We start from the raw sequence: 6,532 nt of genomic DNA on the forward strand, positions 1-6,532 counted from the left end.
TATGTAGTGTAGGGTCTACTGAATCTTACTGCACAGATAGAACTTGTAGTAATTGTCCTGTTTTCACCTTCCAAGTTCTGCGATTACAGGCGCGCACCTCCACACCTGGTCTCCATCGCCATCTCAGCGCACCCCAGGGGCGGGGCCAGCACAACAGGCTGGGGCCAGTCCTAAATAAATTTTGTTTTCTTCTGAAGTAGCCTACCGTTTTTGTTTTTTTGGTTTTTTTTTGTACCAGGATTCAAACTCGGAATCTTGCAATAGCAAGGCTGGTGCTTATTCCACTGAGCTATCTCCCCAACCCTGAATATATATATATATATGGTATTTTAGCTTTATTTTCAAGCAATATGAAAATTTTAACACTATATGGAACTACTCAGGGATACAGCTCAGCAGCACAGTGCTTGCCTGGCAAGCACAAGATCCTGAGTTTGATACTGGGTGAACCCCCAAAAAATGAAAACTTGGAGGTAGTAACAATTATTTTCAAAGTTGCTCATCCAGTTTACAATATATATTTGTTTGTCAGTTTGCCTTCTGACAATTTATCTTAGCCTCGTTATTTCATCCTGATGACCAATTGTTTCATATGGATAATGATTAAAAGCCACAAAAGCATTAACATGTTTTAAAGGTCAAGAAAAATCATCAATATTTTCTGAACCTTTACCTATGGCAGTAGTGGTGAACCTATGTCATTTGTTTTATTTTTAAGACAACAGATGTTAATGTACAAGTTGTTTCTATAAAACTCAGTGGTCCAGTTTCATCGCATTGTTGGCACTTTGTGATAACTTTGTGATAACTGCACTTTGTGATAACTGCAACTTTGTGATAACTTTGTGATAACTGCACTTTGTGATAACTGCAACTTTGGTTGCAGTTTGGACACTTGACCTCGAAAAGGTTCATCATCACTGAGCTATGGTATGCAGCATAAATAGGAAACTCCTAATGTGTACTCTCAGACACATCGTGAAAGCAGGGAGGTCAGCATCCTAGGAAAGCAATAGCACTATGAGGGACATTACAGAGTATTTCCTTTCTCCACATTGCTAGAGGTCTAATGATTACACTTGAATTTCTTCCTTTCTCCACTTCTCCATATGTCATTTCATGTATTGCTTTGAAATTTTTTAAAGTAATGATGCAAGCCTCATGTTTCTCTTATTATTTCCAGACAGCAAAACCAGAGCTTCTTACAAACAGTTTCTCCTCTGAGGAGGCCACACATGTGTCTTGCCCCTGACATTTCACTGATGCAAGGACACTGTGATAAATCAGCTTCCCACATAATTACATAACCTAAATGTGTAACATCCATCAAACAACTGTTTCTGGATTGTTTTTTTTTTTTTTTTTTTTTTTTTTTTTTTTTTTTTCTCTGTGCTCTCTTGGCTCCTCCCTCTTAGGAATTAAAATAGTCTGCTGGATTTATACATCTTCCTTGCAGCTTCTGGGTTTCTTTAGATCCCCAGATTCACTCTACATATGTTCTGGGTTTTTTCCTGTATCACTTCCTTCCCTCTATGGGTCATATTCTTCCAATTTATTAGACAGGACATTTCAGCCCTTAGTGGGAAGAGTTTAATTGTAATCAAACCCTAACTTGTCTCTGACATTAAAAGAAATTTAAAGGAAATACAAGAAAATATTTTTTAAAAGTGGAGTGTTTAAAAAGAAATGAATTACAAACTTAATTGCTTCAAACTAAGCCATTGCCGTATGCACACAGGGCAGGCTTCCCTGTCACTTGGCAGGCCTTTCTCATTGGACTCCTCACCCTTCTGCATTGATTCTCTGAACTCAAGAAGAATGATGTAATTCAGGTTGAACTGAAGGTCATTTGGAGCGCTCCCAGCTGTCCAGTTAAGTAAACTACAAGAATAAAAGATTTGAGGTTGCCTCTTGAATTTAATTTTCTGAATCGTCCCTAACTCGCAGTTATGGATGTGTGAATTTCCTTGATGAGTTTCCCTGGCATTCCCTCGCACAGTGCATCTCCCAGACATCTCATCTGTGCTTTGTTCTCATCCTGCATGCGCTTTGTGTAGAGCTGGTGGTGACGGATGTGTGTGGCACAAACAGCCCCTGCAAAATCACTCAGACAAAAGAAACAGGAGAAGATTAGAGGAAAGCAGCTGACTAGAGTGAAATTGGCAGGGTCCAGCCAGTGGAAGTCAACTTGCCAAGATTTAGTCTTCTGTTAGGTCATCTGTTTCCTCCTAACTAAACAACTCTTGGCTATTTATAGACATAAATGAATTTTAATTCTCCACAATGGCCAATACTTTGTCACTTCTGCTATTTTACTGTCAGTCATGGGGAAAAGCAAAAAAAAAAAAAAAAACTTATGCAGAGAACATTCAAATGTACTTGCCTACAAGTGGAAAACAGAACAGACGTATTATTTTTCTACACTGAATACCAAACCAAAACAAAACTTGTAGAGATTTTATATAGTTGGCAGACATTCTACCCATTGCTGGACAACCAAACATTGTTTACAAGACTTTTCCAAAGTTTAAGCATTTCCAAATATGCTCATATACGGTCATCTAACTTGAAATTCCTAGATTACCTGGAAGGTCCATAATCATTGTCTCATCAGCTAATTTCAGGTCTGAATCCCCAAACCTCAGGCTCAAAGTTCATCTTATGCCTCCTGGGCTGAGGCAGTCATTTTAACTTTATGACATGATGCCTCTTTCCACCAACCATTTCAGGGTGATGTTAATATCAAGTTGTCATGTGATTGTACTGTTTTCTCCTTTTCCATTCAAATTCAAAAAATTCAAAGTGACTTTAAGTTTATTTTCATCTAGGACATATTTTTACTTGGTGTGATAGGATTGAGATTTAATTTATGTGTGTGTATATTTTATGGAGTCATGAACAAAGATAAATCTATATTTGTAGAAAACAGTTTCCTTTTATAAATGCAACTCATGATTTTGTTTAGCATTCAGTGATTTTAAAGCCCAAGATTAATAATAATTTGTATTTTACTGAACCATTCAAATCCCATTGGTCACAGGAAGGGTGAATCAAAATGACCAGGTCAAGCATTCACTTGACTGGTTTCAACCTGTGCATCAGAAGGATCTTAGTGTTTCCTTCTACTCACAGGTGAATTGTAACTTCTAGCAAAAATTATTAAAAATTTTCTGGAGTTATAAGTAACTGATACGTGAAATACAAAGAGGTCTGAAAATGTTTAAAATATTGCTAATTTATGAGGTGAAAATATGCACAAGAAACAATTTAAGAAAAATTATTTCAGACATTGTTAAAAAGAAATTGAAATTATGAAAAAGTTGATTATGTTTTCTTTCAAATTCCACAGAAAAAGTAATAAGCTGTAAAATCTGGAAGACCCAGGAACACAGTCACATCAATATAGAAATGAAATTGGGTGCAAGAAACATCCCAAGAGGTGAGGAGATGTGGAGGTGTTGTGAGTGCTTGTTATGTCAAAAAGGGCAAAGACATTCAGGCTGACTCCTGTCTAGCAGGCTGGCTAGAACTGTGGGAGGCTGAGACTTGAAAATCTTCAAGTATGTAAGGAAAGATCTTCAACAGAAGAAAAAAAACTAGTGAATGTTCTCATCTTTCTCTCTTGTCAGAAGATAAGCCTTGAAAGGCTGCACGTCACACCACCCAGTACCACTTCAGCATCCTGTGTTCTCCAAAAACTTCTACCTTGTGGTGGGGAATCAGAAGCAGCCAGTTGCAGAATGTTCTCCCTGAGTGAGTACATTTGCCAAGGACAAGAACTTGCACAAAGCTTGGAAGGCAGGAGGGAAAGAGTTTGTTATTCTCTGAAAGTGGTTCAATCTAGACATGAGGGGGAATATGATTGAGAAGAACTTGGTAAGCTCTTCGCAATCACCTGTTTGCTGCCACAGACTAAAATCATTGATGAGGGTTTCCCAGAGTTCTTGGCAAACTGTTGCACCTTCCTGAGTCACCCATGAGAGTTATACTATTAAGGCCACACTGATGAAATCATCAGTCGGCAGTGGCCATACATGAATTTTCATCCTTAATATTTCCAAAGATCATCTAAACCTCCTATCGCTTGCATAGCAAGCACATTTCCAATACCTTGCATTCTTAGTAACCGGAATACACAGAGTTTCTTTCACTTCCTAATCAGAACAGATATGTATGGCATTTGAAAGAATAAGGATATAAAAATAGACTTCTTAGATGAGTTAGAATCATACAGAGGAAAAAGAACATACTTGTAAAAATCAAATTCATTGTTAAATGAGACCAGGTTATCATCTTCCTTCATAGATACTTCATTTAGGCTTTGCTGAGGTAATTTGTCATTCATCAACATGTTGTCTTCCCAAATATGTTATAGTTGAGGCAGTTGTGTGTCAGATCAAAGGAAAGGAATAGGAAAATAGAGGATTGTTCCAAGTTATTATGGACCTCTTTAGGAGAATAATTTTTTCATAGACTACTTCCTCTCTTTAATTCACTTTTTGCTGTAGTTGGCAACAGTGAAAATAAAAGGCCGAATATAAATTAAAAACATTCTAATCACGGGAAAGAAAAACCCATATTTTGTTTACATTTTACTGAAATTCGCCCTAATAAATTTAAATGTGCTTTGCATTCACACAGCACCATCATGGCAGCCCCAATGTCCTGAACTAATTTTCAGTGGGCACATTTCACAGTCATTTTGACTATGGGCAACACTGGAGTTGCAGGGTGACCTTGAATAAGATGAGTGAGTATACAAGGCAATGTTTATAGGAGCCTGCACTTTCTGGTAGCAATTCACCACATCTGTGATGATGCCTCATAAAGGTACTCAGAGGAGAGAGGAGTTTCAGAACTAGTGCAGAACACTGGAGGGACAGTGCAGTAAGTGTGTCCTCATGAGGGGCAGGTACTTGGAGGGGTACTCTTGGCAGTATGTCTTTTATAGTTATAAATTTTTTACACTTAAACAATCTCTGTAGATTTTAATCACCCCTCCACATTGGCACACATACTCTCATAATTTTAATCTTCTAAATTTTGGTATATTTTTACAGTAACTAAGTATTTTTTTGTTTTGTTTTGTCTTTTTGATACACGATTTTACTATGGAGTTCAGGCTGGTCTTAAACCATAGCCAAGACTAGTCTGGAACTCACAATGATCATCCTACCTCTGCATCCTGTGTGCTAGGATTACAAACCTGGGCCTATATGCCTGAGGTTTTTGTTTATTTTGTTTTAAGCTATTTAGTTACATATGAAATAACTGGTGAGTATGTACAAATTGTCACATATCTCTTCTAAACCCTTAGGAGAGAGAAATGAAGGCAATACCTTCTTGGAATTTAAATTCTATCAGGAAATCGGGTAACTGACAAATGTGAAAATAAAGACGTAATAAGCACCATAACGAATTGGAGAAGGAATGACATGGAAGGCCAGTCTGTGGCAGGCTGGGTGTTTGAGAAAGACCTAAACCAAGAGATCTATTAGTACAAACAGCAGGAAGAAGCAGGAAAGCTGTGTGCTTGACAGAGGATGAGCTCCAGAAAGAAGCGGACTTGTGCAACAAGGCTGTGAGACCCCTTCTGGAGGGGAAAAGGGACAGGGCCTCTACAGAGCAGAGATGAGATCTAATTTTCAGTTTTAACATGATCAGTCAGGGCAGCTATGCTCAGATGCCAGTGAGAGGTCAGGAGTAGAAATTTATCAAATTAAAATGCAAATCGTCTGCCTTTCTGGTATCAGGCACTAATGCTGTCAGGACCTCGGTTCCTCTGTCCATGAGAGGAAAATGACAGATACTCAGTTCAGATGACTTCTGTGGGGGTCGCATGCACTAACACAGAGTATGAGAGCCCCACCGGTTCTCTTACCCAGAGGGCAGGGACTGTACCAGTATATGGCAGCAGCATAGCCACTAGATCCTGGCCAGGGCCCAAGGCCCAAGAGCAGGTAAGACTTTCTATTCTCAGCACCTGCCCTGCTCACACGTGTGCTATCATACGCATGCACATTCTTGTGCAGATTTGCTTCCATTCAGCCGTGAGATTTATATCTTTCTTTTTCTTGGAATCATCAATTTTCTTAACGATAATATTTATGGGTATTTTACTATATCAGCAAAGAAGAGCTACATAAATTGAGTACTCCCTGTAGAGAGACTATATTTAACATTTCCTGTAGATTTTCTCAGGGGTGTGTGTGTGTGTTTGTGTGTGTGTGTGTGTGTGTGTGTGTGTGTGTGTAACTTACACTGCTGTAAGTACCATGCCTTCATTCAGCATGTGTTGAGTTATGTGGCATGACAGTGACACTGGTGGCTTGATAGTTATATGCATTCCAAATTTAGACTGCTACAACAAATTACATTTTTAGAAGGTGGTTCTGAGTTGCAATTCTATTGAATGCAAGTTCCAGAGACATTTTTACATCATCATTAGCATATTATTTTAAAAATTTTGTTAGTTGATTATCAAAACTATATGCCTCCATTTACCTATGAAAACCTTGAGGTTTTTTTCTGC

Source organism: Octodon degus, unplaced genomic scaffold (genome assembly GCF_000260255.1).
Source record: "Octodon degus isolate 3935 unplaced genomic scaffold, OctDeg1.0 scaffold00095, whole genome shotgun sequence".
Taxonomy (NCBI): domain Eukaryota; kingdom Metazoa; phylum Chordata; class Mammalia; order Rodentia; family Octodontidae; genus Octodon; species Octodon degus.